The following is an 18,137-nucleotide window of genomic DNA, read 5'->3' on the forward strand; positions in this document are numbered from 1 at the left end:
ACCCAGCCCCCAGAACCGCCCTGTAAACGTACGTTGGTGCAGCCACCACGGAGAACAGTGCCTGGAAAACTGAAAACAGAGTTACCGTGTGATCCAGTGATCCCACTCCTGGGCATATATCCAGACAAAACTCGCATTCGGTAAGACAGATGCCCCTCAGGTGTTCGCTGCAGCGTTATTCACAATAGCCAAGACAGGGAAGTAACTCTGCCTCCACTGACAGATGAACGGATCAGGAAGGTGCGGTGCACAGACAGTGGAATATTAGTCAACTGTGAAAAAGAATGCCATAATGGCATTTGTGGCAACACGATGGATCTAGACATTACCATACCAGGGGAAGTAAGTTAGAAAAAGAAAGTCGTCAGATGATACCCACTTATATGTGGAATCTAAGACATGATACAATCAAACTTATTTACAACACACAGAGAGACTCACAGACCCAGAGAACACACTAGCGGTCTCCAAGGGGAAGGGGAGGTCTCTCTGTGTGTTGTAAATAAGTTCGATTGTATCATAGTCTGGGGTGGGCTAGCCAAAGCCAACTATTATTTATGTGTATAACTGAATCACGGTGCTGTACACCAGAAACTAACACCACATGTGCCTCAACTAAAGTTCAACAAAATCAATTAAAAGGGAAAATCACCCTCCATCTGCTCACACCTGGCTCCGCCTATGTCTGTAAATAAAGCTTTATCGGGACACAGTCATCTCCATTCCTTACAACTGTCTGTGGCTGCTTTTGCCATCCCAGCGGCAGAGTTGAGTACTTGACCCTTTAGAGAAAAAGCTTACCCACACTTGCTCTCGAGACAAACCGGGTTGCCAGTTCCTAGGTCTCCCTGCAGAGTGTTCTATACATAAATTGGCGGCAACATATATCTTGATGTTCACGCCCTTCTGTCTGTTTTCACAGACACAGAGCGTACCTGGCATTGCGCTGTTTGACACTTTGCTCTTATCACTTCACACCACGTCTCGATTCCGTGTTAAGGCACAAAGCTGTTGCTGTTCAGTCGCTTAGTCGTGTCCGACTCTATGCGGCCCCATGGACTGCAGCACGCCAGGCCCCCCTGTCCATCACCATCTCCTGGAGTTTCCTCAAACTCATGTCCATTGAGTCGGTGATGCCATCCAACCATCTCATCCTCTGTCACCCTCTTCTCCTCCCGTCTTCAGTCTTTCCCAGTATCAGGGTCTTTTCCAACGAGTTGGCTCTTCCCATCAGGTGGCCAAAGTATTGGAGCCTCAGCTTCAGCATCAGTCCTTCCACTGAATCTTCAGGGTGGGTTCTCTTTAGGATGGACGGGTTTGATGTCCTTGCAGGCACAAAGACGTTCTGCATTGTTAGCGGCTCCGGAACGTTCCATGCGTGGATTTGCTGCAATTTCACAGTCTGACTTCCTGACGCATTTCTGTTGTGTTTCTGCTACAAAAATAACGACGATAATGCCCCAGTGCGGTGAACGATCTACGACTGCACAGATGTTATTTCACCTGAATTCTGCTCTGACTCTTGGATGAACTCAGGGAGCCGTTGCAGATTCAAGGTTGCGTGTGCTTGTGGTTTAGATTAAGTATTGATCAATGGCCTGCGGGCCAGAGGGAAAATGTGCCTGTGAATTTTGTAGATGCTTGCAAATTCCTCCTCCAGGATGTTGTCGGGGTGAGAACGTGGGATTTCATTCTATATCCCCCGGAAAGTCCACTGCAAAGATGCACGTTTGGGTGGCAGAGGGGAGGCCACCTGGTCTGTGTGAGGGCTTCAGACTCTCGTTCCGGCTCCTTTGGGGAGTGTGGGATGCCCATGGGCTGCGGAGGGGGGAGCAGTGAAGAGGGAATGATGTTGCCATTTCCCACCACTCACCCCAAGGGCACGCGTTTCCTCCTGACCACTGCCCACACTCTCGCAGGACAGCCGGATGGGATTCCCACTAAATACTAGGAACCACAGACCCAGTCTGTGGATCGGCACTTCTGCCGGAATCCACACATGGGTCTCCAAAGTCCAGATTGTTTGAGTCCTGCAGGGTTTTGTTTAAAGAGTTTCTGATGTAAGTTTTTTCATTTTTCATTTATTTTTATTGAAGTACTGTTGGTTTACAATGTTTTAGGTGATGGCAAATGGATTCAGTTATACATACATATCTACGTTGTTTTTGCTTAGTCACTGAGTTGAGTCTGACTCTTCAATTTCATGGACTGTAGTCCGAGAGGCTCCTCTGTCCATGGGATTTTCTAGGCAAGGATACTGGAGTGGGTTGCTATTTCCTTCTCCAGGGGATCTTCCCAATCCAGGAAGGGAACCCTCATCTCCTGCATTGCTGGTGGATTCTTTACCACTGAGCCACCTGGGAGGAATTTTTTATATATCCTATATATTTTATAATTTCCTATAATATATATATATTTTCCATTATAGATTATTACAAGATATTGAGTAGAGTTCCCTGTGCTATACAGTGGGGCCTTGTTGATTCTCTATTTATATATAATAGGGTGTACCTGTTAATCTCAAACTTCTAATTTATCCCTCCCGTTTTTATCGTTTGGTAACCATAAGTTTGTTTTCTATGCCTGTGAGTCATATTTCTGCTTTGTAAGTTCATTTGTATCTTTTATGATTCCACGTATAAACGGTCTCATATGACATTCGTCTTCCTCTGAGTTGCTTCGCTTGTGACAGTGTGAAAATCTATAGGTCCTTCCCAGTCGCGGCGCGTGGCAGTACCTCCTCCTCCTTCATGGCTGAGTAGCATTCCAGTGTACACAGGCGCCACATCCTCTTCATCCGCCCCTTCGTGGATGGACATTTGGCTGGCTACTGTAGGCAGTGCTGCAGACAACTTTGGGGTGCGTGTATCCTTTCAAGCCATGTTTTTCTCCAGACGTGTGCCCAGGAGTGGGATTGCAGGATCACATGTTAACTCTATTTTCAGGTTTTTAAGCAACCTCTGTACTGTTCTCCATAGTGGCTACACCAATTTACATTCCCACCAAAAGTGTAGGAGGGTCCCCTTCTCCCCACATGCTCTCTGGCATTTATTATGAATATTTGTAGACTTTATGGTGGTTCTAAGATACTAAGTAATTGCTTTCCAATCAATTACATGCACATGTTTTCAGACTGTTTCTTGCTTTTTAAACACAAACTTAAAAAAAAAAAAGGGGGGTGATTGTGTTAGGTTTCTAGGGCTGTTATAACAAAGTACCACAGACTGGGGGCGGGCGGTGGGCCTTCCAACAGAAATTGATTTTCTCCTCATTCTGGCAGCTCAAGATCGAGGTGTCAGCAGCCTTGGTTTCTTCTGAAGACTCTACTTATAAATGGCCATGGTCTTCTCAGTGTGTCTATGTTCTAATCTCCTCTTTTTAAAAAAATATTCATTTTTAATTGAAGGATAATTAAAATATTGCATCGCTTTCTGCCATACATCAACAGGGATCAGCCATAGGTATACATTTGTCCCCTCCCTCTTGATAATCTCCTCTTTTTATAGGAACACCAGAGAACGCTGAAGAATTGATGCTTTCAAACTGTGGTGTTGGAGAACATTCTTGAGAGTTCCTTTGACAGCAAGGAGATCTAAGCAATCCATCCTAAAGGAAATCAGTCCTGAATATTCATTGGCAGGACTGATGCTGAAGCTGAAACTCCAATCCTTTGGCCACCTGATACGAAGAACTGACTCACTGGAAAAGACCCTGATGCTGGGAAAGATTGAAGGCAGGAGGAGAAGGGGACAACAGAGGATGAGATGGTTGGATGGCATCACCGACTTGATGGACATGAGTTTGAGCAAGCTCCGGGAGTTGGTGATGGACAGGGAGGCCTGGTGTGCTGCAGTCCATGGGTCGCAAAGAGTTGGACACGACTGAGCGACTGAACAACCATAGATGGGATTAACAGCCATCCTAACGACCCTGTTCTAACTTAGTCACCTCTTTAAAAACTCTGTCTCCAAACACAGTCGCATTCTGAGGGACTAAGGGCTAGGGCTTCAAAATCTTAGTCTTGGGAGACCCCATTCAAGCCAGAACTGTGGTTTTCCACAATTGAAGGAAGCAGATGGAAAGACCTCTGCTTTCATGGGACACACGGGAGTGGGTGGGAGATGACAGTCAATGGAGAATAATTATAATTCAGCCAGTATTGAACAGCAAACAAATAACGTATATTCATGTAGGTAGATGGATAGAGAGACGGACAGACAGAAGGCTGAGAGATTCCTGCTACACCTCGAGAAGAGGTACAGTTCTCTAACCAAGAGAGTTACTTTCTTGGACTGAGGTAAGCCTCAAGTCCCCCCATCAGAACAGGTGATTCTCTTGCAGTGTGTCTGCCTGTCACCATGGAAACCCCAGAAATGCACCACATGCTTTATAAACATCATCTGATATTTGCAAGGACACAGTGAGCTAGAAAAGATTATTCCCCCCGAGCTGAACTGCTCAACGCGGACCCTGCATTTCATTCTTCACTCTGTAAACACCCCTGGGGCCACCCAGTTCCAGCTGTGACCCCTCCCCTCCCCTCCCTGGAGTCCGGAGTCTGGAGTCACTGGGGCTCTCTCCCCCTTCCCAGCCCCTCCTTCCCCCTCGAGCTGCGGTTCCCATGGCAACTGCTGAGCCTTCCCAGTCCAGCCCACCCCTAGCAGTTAATGAGGCTTAAAAAAAATAGTTACTAGATCTGCATATATATTACCTGCTTATCTCATTAACAGTTCTCTTAATTATACTGCCTGTTTTGGCCTGTTACCTATTAGTAACAGGCCATATTAGTAAACATATACCTAAAACACAGAAAACTGAGTTAAAAATTGAATTTATTTATTTTATATACAGCAGTGTGGATCTGTTAATCCCAAACTCCTAATTTACCCCTCACCCTTCCCCACTTTTACGCTATGGTCACCGTAAATTTTTTTTCTATATCTGTGGTTATATTTCTGTTTTGTTTTTTGTATTTTTATTATTTTTTTTATTTCTGTTTTGTAAGTAAGTTCATTTACATAATATTTTAGGTCCCACATATAAATGATATCATACAACACTTGTCTCTGTCTGACTTATTTAACTTAGTTTGATCATCTCTAGGTCCATCCATGGTGCTGTAAATGGCATTATTTCTTTCTTTTTTATGGCCGAGTAATACTCCTTTTTTCTTCTTGCATTTCCCTTTATGATTCACTTGCTAATTATTGCAGTGTATTACTCCCTTGAGATACTTTTCCTTTATCGACAATTCGATGCTTTTTGCTTATTTATTTTTTAACTGGAGGAAAATCGCTTTACAGCACTGGGTTGGTTTCTTCCGTACAACAGCAGGGGCAGCCATAAGCATACGTATGTCGCCTCCCTCGGGGGCCGCCCACCCTTCCCTCAGTTCTTTATGTATTGAGACAGTTTATCGTTTGTTCCAACAGGGCCTGCAGAAATATGGATGTTTCTATTAGGTTTATTAAAGTTGCTCCTGGGTTTATTTTTCCCAAGGAGAAGCACTTTGCTGTTGTTTGTTACTTTATTTTAGTAATCATATCGTCTACCTTTCATTGAAGCAATTTTGGTGCAAGCTGAAAGACTGGACTCAGAACTTTATATTAGTGGCTATGATTTTCTAGATGCCCTTGCTTATTTTAATTTTAGGAAAGGTGATTGTTTCCATGAGAACAGGAGAAAAACGATAAAGCAGAAATAAATACGCCTCCCACACCGCTCACTTTTTCCTCTTTCTCTCTCTTCCACCCTTCCCAGTGAACAATTTTCTTGTGTGTTTTTCTATATTCTCTGAAAATGTGCATTTATTTCTAACCTCAATTCTTTTTTTTTTTTTTAAACAAATAATAGCACTTTCACTCTGAGTCATTCAGACCTGGCTTTTACACTTAATTTCAGAAATCATTTACCAGCTCACGAGAGCACTGGTTTCCAAGGCAACTACCTGAGCCTGCTTCCATCACCAGGGGCTTGAGGAGGGAATGTGGACACTGGAATAGGGGACCCAGAAACTGGCCCGATTGGGGGCTTCAGAGAGGAAGCATGGGCCTGAGACTTCAGTCAGTGGGGCTGAGGCCTGTGTATCATGCATAAATTGTGTCTTTGGGGACTTCCCTGGCCCTGATGCTGGGAAAGACTGAAAGCAGGAAGAGAAGGGGACGGCAGACGATGAGATGGTTGGAGGGTATCACCAACTCAATGAACATGAGAGTGAAAAAGTGAAAGTGAAATTTGCTCAGTCCTGTCTGATTCTTTGTGACCCAGGCCAGACCACTGGAGTGGGTAGCCTTTCCCTCCTCCAGGGGATCTTCCCAACCCAGGGAGCGAAGCCGGGTCTCCTGCATTGCGGGCGGATTCTTTACCAGCTGAGCCACAGGGGAAGCCCAAGAACACGGGCGTGGGCAGCCTCTCCCTTCTCCAGCGGATCTTCCCGACCCAGGACATGAGTTTGGACTGCAGGAGATAGTGAAGCACAGGCGAGTCTGGCGTGCTGCAGCCCAAGAGGTGGCAAAGAGTCAGACTCGACAGAGCAACTGAACAACTGGCAGTCCGGTGGTTAGGACTCTGGGCTTCCAGCACAGGGGGTGAGGGTTCAATTCCTGGTCGGGGAACTAAGACCTCATATACCATGCAGTACAGCCAAAAAAAAGAGAAATAAATTTAAAAATCGTGTCTCTGGAGAACAGCTTTATAGAAGGAGAAAACTGAGGCAAGAGACAGACAAGCCCCAGGCTGAGCAGCTGGAGTCTGTCGCCTGCGGACAGACTGCAGGATGAAGAGGAGCCTGCCCAGAAGAGAGACTGCATACTTCTCCTTCTCAAGGTCAAGGAGAGCTTCCTGACTACAGAGCTCCTTGGAGGTCAGAAAAGGAATGTTAACCTACCCATAGGCCTCGTCACCGGAATCCATCTTGGCTGAGAGATGACCACACACATGGGGAGGGAACCTAAGATTAAGCCAAATACGGACTCAGAACCAGGCAAAGCAAGATGACTGGCCAGAGGAAACCCAGAAGAAATGCCCCATAAACGTGATTCTGTTGCAGGGAAACGGAAAAGAGGAATGAGGTTTTCTTTCCTGAGAACAAAGAAGGCTGAGTGCCGAGGAATTGATGCTTTTGAACTGTGGTGTTGGAGAAGACTCTTGAGAGTCCCTTGGACTGCAAGGAGATCCAACCAGTCCATCCTAAAGGAGATCAGTCCTGAATATGTACTGGAAGGACTGATGCTCAAGCTCAAGCTTCAATACTTTGGCCACCTGATGCGAAAAGACCCTGATGCTGGGAAAGATTGAAGGCAGGAGGAGGAAGGGGCGACAGAGGATGCGATGGTTGGATGCCATCACTGGCTCGATGGACATAAGCTTGAGTAAACCCTGGGAGATAGCAAAGGACAGGGAAGCCTGGCGTGCTGCAGTCCATGGGGTCCCAAAGAGTCCAAGACGACTGAGCGGCTGAACAACGACAACAGTGAGCAGGCCTGATTACTCCTGGTTTTCACTTGAACTGTTCCTAGTCAGTCGTCTGTAACTAACTTTGCCTTTCTGCCCCCTAATCCTATGGGAGCCCCATTTAGCACCTACAGTCCTCTGACTCTATGCTCGTGACCTCCTGCATCTGGTGCTCACCTTTACAGTCTTGTCTTTGCAGGCCACCTCTTGGAGTTTTTCTCTTTCTGCTTTACAGAAAGAAGGGCTACGGATAACCAGACTCAACTACTGGGTTACCAATGCCAGCCTACGACTGGTTTTGAAATAATGCAGAGAGGAAGAAGCCAAGACCCTGACGCCTTTGTTCTCTGTCCCTGAGTCCTGCCTGTGAACCCTGGTCTTACATGAGCACCTAGACTCTTCACGGAATCAGGGCCACAGGTCTTGCAGCATGAGCCTGCTGTGTTCCCCACTTCCATGTGGCTGGGAATTAAAGTCACCTGTCTGTTTCCTCCAAACTCTGTCTCTTTTTTTTTTTTTTATTCGGCTTTGGTAGCAGAGAAGGCCAAGATTTTGGCCACAAGGATTCTAACCACCAGGAGGGTGTGAGTCCTTCTCCGAGTCCACTCGTGAGTCTGTCCACGCATACGGAGGTCTTTTTCCTCCTAATAAACACCTGAGTTGTTTCACTACTTTCCGTTTCTTTGCGGGAATTTTCATTTTCTGCAAAGCCATAGGGGCCAGGGCCTTGTCACTGACCACCAGTCGACTGGTTAGGATTCAGCTCTCACTGCCCGGGCCTGACTTCAGTTTCTGGCTGGGAATCAAAACGCTGCTTCAAGCCACTGCAGGCCAAGGCGGGCTCAAAACCAGTGTGTTTGGCCTCTGCAGGGCAGAAAGCACAGCTTTCTAACAGCTGGACAAGTGTCTGGGGCGTGACGATCGGCTCTTCTCACCGTTCACTAATTTACTCCTTCCTTCTCTCACTCGTTATACAAATATCGATTAGTATCTTTAAAGAGGAGGAGAAAAAGCTGGCCTAAAATTCAACATTAGAAAAACTAAGATTATGGCAACTGGTCTCATCACTTCATACAAATAAAAGGGGAAAAAGTAGAAGCAGTGACAGATTTTCTTTTCTTAGGCTCCAAAATCACCACAGATGGTGACTGCAGCCATGAAATTAAAAGACACCTGCTCCGTGGAAGGAAAGCTATGACCAACTTAGACATCGAATTAAAAAGCAGAGACATCACTTTGCTGACAAAGGTCCATCTAGTCAAAGCTATGGTTTTTCCAGTGGTTGTGTACAGTTGGGAGAGCTGGACCATAAAGAAGGCTGAACGCTGAAGAACTGATGCTTTTGAATCATGGTGTTGGAGAAGACTCTTGAGAGTCCCTTGGACTGCAAGGAGATCCAACCAGTCCATCCTAAAGGAAATCAGTCCTGAGTGTTCATTGGAAGGACTGATGTTGAAGCTGAAACTCCAGTGCTTTGGCCACCTGATGCGAAGAACTGTCTCATTTAAAAAGACCCTGATGCTGGGAAAGATTGAAGGCGGGAGGAGAAGGGGATGACAGAGGATGAGATGGTTGGATGGCATCATCAACTCAATGGACAAGGGTTTGAACAAACTCAGGAGATAGTGAAAGACAGGGAAGCCTGGCGTGCTGCAGTCCATGGGGTTGCAAGGAGCTGGACGTGACTGAGCGACTGAACAACAACACAAGAGTCAAATTCATAAAAACAGAAATAGGATGACGACTCCCTGGGGCTGGCAGAGGGGAAACGGGGACAGTCTCAGCTGTGGAAGAGGAGGAGCCATGGAGGCGAAAGGCGGTGAAACGTTGCCGTGCAACGTGAGTGCACCGAAAACACGCTGAAAATAGTGGGGGGCAAATTTTACCTGTTGTGTACTGGACCACAATGAGGGTTCTCAGAAAGAGGGGGCAACTTGAATCCCAGCAGTGATGGAGAAAAGACCAAAACAGTTTCATTTGCTTTAAAATGGGAGAGAAGAGGGAGGTGTGGAGGAGCTGGCGAGAAAAGAAAGAAAGAAACAGAACAAAACAAGGGTTACCAACATTTTCACAAATGAAAAGGTTGTTGTTTTACAAACAAAAGTCCACAGCGGTTTACCCAGGGCGGGTGAACCTAAGAGGAACAGCCAGGAATTATCATCCTAAAAGCTGGCATGGTGTTTATCTCTGGAGGAGGGGTGGCGGTGGTGGTTTTTTCCTGGGGAGCCCTGGTTCCTTTATTACCTGGGAACTAGTGTGTTAAGCTGTACAAATGAGCTCGAGGCGCCTTTTTTTCCCCCCCTTGTATTTTATATCTCCCAGTGAGAAGCATTATGGAAACTTTTAAAAATGTGTGAGCAATCCTTTGCTGTAAGAAAATATAATCCCATGACACTCAAGAGGGGAAAAAAAAAAAAAAGGTGAATATTTGTCTTGTTTAAAAGCTGGAAAGGGCTGCTTCGTGGCACCTTTCAAGGCTTGTGCCCTGCAGACAATCACGACTCAGGAACGGTGAGTCATTTTCCAAATTATATGAATAATGCAAGCCCGCGGAGATGGGCTCAGGTTGGAAATTTGCAAGTGAAAAGGGCTCTTAACAGTTCTGTAGAAATGTCTTTTTGTGCTGGGTTTCGAGACGTGACATTTATCGCTTAAATGTCAACCTCTTAGCCCGGAATGGAGCAGTTAAAACAGCCATTAGCGGGATGGAAAATTCGTGCCTCCTCTGCCGCCCAGGAAAGAGGCTGATGGAAGAGCGCACAGGGTTTTCAACGTCTGCTTTGTCAAATATTATATTTTTCTTCTCAGTGTACCGAATAAGCTCTCATTTATTTTCTAATTTGATTTTTATCTTATATTGGATTGTAGTTAATTTACAAAGGCGCCTTAGCTTCAGGTGTACAGAAAGTGATCCAGTTATACATGCGTTCTGTGCTAAGGCCCTTCAGTCATGGCCCACTCTTTGCAACCCCATGGACTGTAGCCCACGGGGCTCCTCTGACCATGGAGATTCTCCAGGCAAGAATCCTGGAGTGGGTTGCCATTCCCTTCTCCAGGGGATCTTCCCGATTCAAGGATCGAACCCTCGTCTCTTATGTCTCCTGCATTGGCAGGTGGGTTCTTTACCACCAGCACCACCTGGGCAGCCTATATATATATATTCTTTTTCAGATTGTTTTCCCATATAAGTCATTACAGACTATTGAATAAGTTCCGTGTGCTACCCAGTAGGTCCTTGTTGGTTATCTATTTTATATATAATAGTGTGTTTATGTTCATTGGAAACTCCTAATTTATCCCTCCTCAACCTTCTGCCTCTGGTAACCGTAAATTTGTTTTCAAAGTCTGTGAGTCTGTTTCTCTTTTGTAAATAAATTCATTTGTATCATTTTTTTAGATTCCACATATAAGTGATACCATATGGTATTTGTCTTTGTCTGACTTCACTTAGTATGATCGTCTCCAAGTCCATCCACGTGGCTCAAATGGGATTATTTGGTTCCTTTTCATGGCTGAGTAATATTCCACTATATATACACACACACACACCATATCTTCTTTATCCATTCATAAATGGACATTTAGGTTGCTTCTATCTCATTTTTTAAAGTTTTTAAAATTTATTTTTGAAAACAGTTCAGAATCAAGGTGATATGCGTCATATCTTTGTTATTATTAACTGTATGGAGATGAGCTCTAAGCAGGAAGCAATGATCCAGACACATTCAGGAATTTCTGAGATCACCCAGGCGGAGGCTGTCAAATGCACAGAGAGTGGGGCTGGGGGTGGGGTCTGCACTGTCCAGGTACATGGGGGCTGGATGCCTCACGCTAGCATTTCTCTTCACAGCCCTAGACCGTCCCCAACAAGTTATTCACGTCAGCAGAATTTGTAATAAGAGAATGGACACACTCTAATGTCCACTCACACTTCAGCATATTAGCTGTGGAATACTATACAGCCATGAAAAAGGAAGAAGCGCCTCTCTGTGCAACTGTTATGGCCCAATCATTAAGATACATAACTGCAAAATAAAAAGTAAAACACAAAACCTGACTGAGCATCAAGCCTTGTGTCAATGTGGGAAAAATGAAAAGAAGAAAACATACTTGTTCTGCATACGTGGTATCTCTGTGCAAGTGAAAGTGCTAGTTGCTCAATCATGCCCAACTCTCTGCGACCCCGTGTACTGTAGCCCACCAGGCTCTTCTGTCCATGGGATTCTCCAGGCCAGAATACTGGAGTGGGCTGCCATTTCTTTCTCCAGGAGACCTTCCCGACCCAGGGATCGAACTCAAGTCTCCTGCATTACAGGCGGATTCTTTACCAGCTGAGCCTGTAGGGAAGCCCAGAATCTGTGGGCATACAGCAAAAATCTGATTACCTTGGTTGCCTCACAAGAGGAGAATTCAGTAGTTGGTGGATGGAGGATGTGAGGGAATTTTGCAATAATTATCCTTCTACATCATTTGCGCTATCCATTTTGCGAATGTATTTAATGAAGACTTGAACTCAGATAACTTAAATTCCCGTTTTGTTTTGTTTTTCTTAAGGATTTTATTTTTTCCAATTCTAGATCCTTTGTAATTCCATATAAAATTTATTGATTTATTTGTAGCTGAAGTATAGGGGACTTGGGTTCGAGCCGTGGGTCAGGAAGATCCCCTGGAGAAGGAAATGGCAACCCACTCCAGTATTCTTGCCTGGGAAATCCCAAGGACAGAGGAGCCTGGTGAGCTACAGTCCATGGGGTCCAAAGAGTCAGACATAACTTAGTGACTAAGCAACAACAACAAATAGTTGCTTTACAATGTTGTGTTAGTTTCACGTGTATAGCAAAGTGATTCAGATTTACATATAAATGCATTTGTGTGTGCATATATAAATGTACATATATTTTCAGATCTTTTCCCATTATAGCTATTGTGGTATACAGAATATGTCAATAGTTCCCTGTGCTATATGGTAGGTACTTTGGTTTTTTTTTTTAATCTATTTTCTATATGGTAGTGTATATCTATTAATCTCAAGCTCTTACTTTATTCCTCCCTCCCATAATTTCAGATAAACTTTAGAATCAATGTGTTGATCCTAAAAAAAAAAAAAAAAAATGGCACTGGGATTGTTAGACCAACCTTGAGGAAACGTCATCCTAACGTTGCCGAGAGTTCTAGATCTTTTGCTTAGTTTGTTTCATTTTTTCTAGTGCATGCTCAGTGCTCTTATTTCATTTAGTTCGTTTTCCAATTTCTTCATCTTTCTTTCTTTTTGATGCTCTTTCTCTAGCCTTTATCAAGCATAGTAGAAAAGCTTTTGTATACATATTACATAAGTACCATGTATAATATATATATCTTAGAAAACTTATACATTTCTGCCTAACTAAAAAAATTTATGACATTTTGACCCCACTTGTTTGACTTAGTATGAATAGAGTAATAGATTTCAAATTAAAAAAAAAAAACAGATATGCAACAAGCAACAAAGATTTACTGTATAGCACAGGGAACTATCGTCAGTATCTTGTAATACCCTATAATGGAAAAAAATCTGAAAAATGATATACGTGTATATGCATAACTGAATCACCTTGCCGTGCACCTGAAACTTTGTAAGTCAACTATGCTTCAGTAAAATATGTATATTCTGAAATTTACAAAAAGAGTTCTAATATCTGAGCCTCATGTATCTCTTCATTTATTTGGGTCTTATTTAACCTCAGGGTTGGACATGACTGAAGTGACTTAGCAGCAGCAGCAATGTTTTGTAATCTCTTAGACCATCTTCTCTATCTTCTGTGAGATTTACACTAGCCATTGCATATTTTTGGATCTTAACATGCTCCTTACTTTAAAATTTTCATCTTCCAACTGTTCCTTGATCGCCTTCTAAATCCTATTTACCTTTTCCTCATGGCTTAAAACTTTAATTTTTATCCTGTGCATTCATCTTTTTCTTTCTCTCTGGCCTCTGCGACAACAGTTTGGAAAGTCTCAGCACACATCACAGAAACCTTAGCCTCTCGCCCACCTCGCAAGATGGAGCTTTCAGCTAACATGCAAATAGCTGTCTCCCGTTAGGCTCGCTCCTTGAATGATTCATTTTGCAGAGAGCACAAAAGCACTCATCAGACAGAACAAAAAGAAATCTGTCTCCCGCCCTCACTGCTTCTTCCCCCTCTCCCTTCCCTGGGTGGCAGCAGCTTCCAGAACACCAGCTTCTCCCGTGTTACCAGCGCTGAGCTTCACATCCACATTTCTTAGGGCATTATGCATACGTAACTGTGCACAATTACAGCCTCACGTGTGGCTACGAGTACGTTTATCTGCACACCATACAACATGACAGTATAGACTCTGTCTACACATGTCCTCCGTGTGACAGCCCGTGGTTCCCTGTCGGGACTAAGCGCTTCTCTGCTTGCTTTGGCGTGCGGCAGAATCCTGGCCGGTGTGCAGACACCCGGGATTGATTTCTCCACCCACGGCCCGGCGGGCTGTTTCAGTTCTTTTTCCCTGCTCCCGAAAAGCCACAGAAAAGCAACGTGTCTGTATTGTATTTGGCGGAGGTTCAGGTTCGCCTGCAGGATATAGTCTATAAGTCAGTTTGTTGGGCCAAAGGACACGTGCATATTTGAGATAACCTTTGACACATCCTATATTCACTCAAAACATGTATGCCGAGCACAGCAAAAATCTGGCGTCTTTCGGGTCCTGGGAACTCAGAGGTGAATCAGATAGGCAAGCGTTTCAGGACTCGGGGGTTGGGGGGCCCGATTCTGTCCCCAGGTCACTGACAATAAACCAGCGAGCAAAGGAACAAACCAGATGAGTTCAGTCACTGATGACTGCGACAAAAAAACAACAGAATACGGCAAAAGGAACCGGAGCGGGGAGGCGCGGAAGGCTGCTTGAGACGGAGACCTTGCTTCCCAGGGTGTTCTGCATTTTGAACCAGCCCTGGATGCGGGTGGTCTCCAGGAAAACGACTGAAAATAATCTTTTTTTCCCCCCCTTCAAATTTTTATGGGAGTATAGTTGATTTACAATGCTGTGTTCCTGTCTTCTGTACAGCAAAATGAATCAATTATACATAAACATAAATCCACTCTTTTTAAGATTCTTTTCCCATAAAGGTCATTACAGAGGAGAGTTTCCTGTGCTGTACAGTAGCTCCTTATTAGTTATCTATTCTATTTATAGAGTGTGTATATGTCAATGCCAAACTCCTAGTTTATTCCTGTCCCCCCCCCACCCACCCCGAAATAACCACCACTTTCCGCTTTGGTAATCATAAGTTTGTTTTCTGCATCTGTGACTCTGTTTATGTTCTCTAAGTAGATTCACTTGTACCATTAAAAAATTTCACACATAAGCAATATCACGTATTTGTCTTTCTCTGTTTGACTACCTTCACTCGGTGTGACAATCTCTAGGTCCATCTGTTTGAAAACAGTCTTTCAAATATTTGGTTGCTCCTCTGCCATGATGAAAGATTTTTCCGTTTCCCCTTGTTTGTTTCACAGACACACAGATCAATGTTATTTGACTCAAAAAGCAAACAGCGTGTGTGAGTTCATTTTGCGATGAAAATTAAGGGCAAGAATTAAAAGGGGATGAGATGGCTATCTACAGGTACGGATCATTAGGGTAAAGACGGAAGGAAAGCCCCAATTTCAGGACAGGGACGGCCTCGAGAGACAAAATACTCCATAGAACAACCAAGATGTAAGATCAATTCCGCAAACCAGGGAAGAAGATCAATAGCTTTCTGAACCCAGAGGCGGCAAGAACCTGGCAGGTTGTACACTGATTGATTTAAAGCTCAAACTTGCGCAAAAACTGTGGAAAGTTCGGGGCAGGGGGTCAGGGTGGAGGGAAGTTATTTTTAACAGAAAAACATCACGCTGAGGTTACGACACAGCTGAAGCAAGATTCCCACTGTCCCTCAAAGGTGTTTATCTCCTAAGGGGATCGATTCCATCAGAGGCAAACTGCGGGTAGAGAAAACCGTGTTTCTGAGTCATCCAGTGACGCTGCTGTCCTTAGCTGAACACGCCAGGCGAGGGCAGAGTTTCCAGGAGGGCGAGCAGGCGGGCATGGTGTAAAGGCGGCTCGGTTCACGGGAGAGGGCGGGCCGCGCCAGGGGTCCGCGGAGGGAGATGCTGCGGGCACCTGGAAGCCGAGGGCAGACGGGCACCTGAGGCTAATGGGGGTTGCCATGGAGACAGAGCGCCTCCGCTGCTGACATACTGTCAACAAGTTAGGGATGCTCTGAGCTGATAAAACGCCCCAAATAAGATGAGACTTTGGCGGGAGTGGGGTTGAAATTCCTCCCGAGTGGAGGCCACATCAGGTGTATATACAAGGGACCTGGGCCCAAGCTGTGACATTAAAAACTCCCCAAATTCATGATGAAGGCCGGTCGGGCGCCCAGTCCGTGTGTATGTATGCAACTTGCCATTTAATGAATAGCAAAAGGAGATGGGTCTCTCAGAAACAACACAATATGCTCATTATTCAAGAGATGCCCTTTTCAAAATGGTGCCGGAAAAAAAAGGTGTTCGAGTCCATTAAGATTGTTTTGCTGATTGTTTCCATGGAGACCACCGGCTGTAATTATTCCCGGATTTTTGAAAGGCTGAAAATCTGGTCTTTCATTTTCTAATGTAATGGCTTTGAGTACCCGATGGAGATGGCAATGCCTGGCACATAATTAGTGATCCATAAATGCCCTCCACTCTCATTTCCGGAAAAATATCCCCGAGTTAAATGAAAAGTATAAAACAATGGGGGAGGGGGGAGTCTAATTTTTCGTACCTTGACATTTCATGTAGAAATATATATACACACAGTAATAATATTAGGTTTTCTTTCTCCTTTTTTTTGGCCATGCAGCAGGGCTTCTGGGACCTTTGTTCCCCGACCAGGGATTGAACCTGAGCCTCAGCAGTGAAAGTGCTGAGTCTTAACCACTAGGCCACCAGGGATGTCCTTCTGTTTCACTTCCTTTTTAAATATTTTATTTAAAGTATCTTTAAATATTCGAATACAATATATTTAAAATATCTTTATGAAAAAAAATTTTTTTTCTTGATGTGGCCCATTCTTAAAGTCTTTATTGAGTTTGTTACAACACTGCTTCTGTTTTATGTTTTGGTTTTTTTGGCCATGAGGCATGTGGGATCTTAGGTCCCCAACCAGGGATCCAACCCACACCCCCTGCATTGGAAGGTGAAGCCTTAGCCATCGGACCACCAGGGAAGTCTCTGTTTTCTTCTCTCACAAGAACTAGGCATTAGAGTCAAGAAGGTAAAGCAAATGAAGTTTCAAGATATATTCCTAACCTCCTACCTCTCGCAAAACATTGCCTCCTCCAAGTTCCCCTGAAGAGGAAATTCTGTGGCCCTCACTGCCCACAAGAGAGCATGTCCTCTTTGCCCCGCAAACTTCAGATCACCCAGGGCTGTGGGCTGGGTCCTGTCACCACTGGGTGGCCCTCGAGAGACTCGTCAACCCCCTTGTTTATGGCGGGTTCCTCTCTGCCCTGGCCCTGCCGGGTACTCACATTTTCAAACTGTCTGTGGCATATTCATGAATTGACATCTTTATGCTGATGGTTTGGGGTCATGTTTAACAAGGTCTCTTGCACTCTGATTATAAAGACACCTTGTGTTCCTGGGGGGAAAACATGGGAGGAATCTCATTTTTCTTACTTTGCAACTTCATGTAGAAATACACATGCGTACGTATAGCAGTCCATGGGGGTCTCGACTTGGTGACTGAACACGACATATAGTAGTAACACTGCTTGTTTTCTCTTGGGGTGGCGGTGGCGGTGAGTGCATTAGTGTTCCATTGTTGTGTTGCAATAACCACAAGCTTAGTGGCTGAAAAATGACCATTTCTGTGGGTCAGGAATGCAGGCGTGGCTGAGCTGGGCCCTCTGCTCAGTCTCAGCAGGACGTGATCCAGGTGACAGCAGGGCTGTTTCCCACTGGAGGCTCCGACGGGGGGCGGACGTGATTCCAAGCTCACTCAGGGGGTCGGCAGAACCTGTCTCCTTGGGACTACAGGACTGAGGATGGTTTCTCTGGTGGCTCAGACAGCAAAGCGTCTGCCCACAGTGTGGGAGACCCGGGTTCGATCCCTGGGTGGGGAAAATCCCCTGGAGAAGGGAATGGCAACCCACTGTAGTATTTTTGCCTGGAGAATCCCATGGACAGAGGAGCCTGGCGGGCTACAGTCCGTGGGGTCGCAGAGAGTCAGACACGACTGAGCGACTAACACTTTCAGTTCCACAGGACGGAGGGCCAGCTTCTCACTGGCTGTTGACTGGGGGCCACCCATGGCTCCTTGGCCATTTGAGTTCTGCCGATATGGCCAGTGTATGAGAAACGGAGAGAAACCAGAGCCAGTCTGCCGGCAGGACAGAAGCTTAGGGGATGAGACACAATCATGGAAGTCAGAGCCAAGTCCCGAGTCCCAGTGACACTCACTGGGGAGGGTGTGCACACCAGGAGGCGGGGACCCTGCGGGTCCCTAGAACCAGTTTAGGAAAGGAAGCCAGGGCCCTCTCTCCCACTAAACACTGTTGTCCACACACACAGCACCTAGGTCTAGGGACCAGGGGCTTCATCCAGTGCGGAACGGGAAAGAAGACTCAGAGGGAAGAAATATTCTGA

At 45.3% G+C, this 18,137-nt stretch overlaps 1 non-coding gene across 1 annotated transcript; it reads right to left on the reverse strand.

The window, feature by feature from the left end:
* Positions 1–16,370: 16,370 nt before the first annotated feature.
* On the reverse strand, positions 16,371–16,442 carry TRNAE-UUC. The gene has a single exon. It is a non-coding gene; the product is annotated as a tRNA-Glu (tRNA).
* Between the last annotated feature and the right edge of the window lie 1,695 nt (positions 16,443–18,137).

Source organism: Bison bison, unplaced genomic scaffold (assembly GCF_000754665.1).
Source record: "Bison bison bison isolate TAMUID 2011002044 unplaced genomic scaffold, Bison_UMD1.0 scf7180017864383, whole genome shotgun sequence".
NCBI lineage: Eukaryota > Metazoa > Chordata > Mammalia > Artiodactyla > Bovidae > Bison > Bison bison.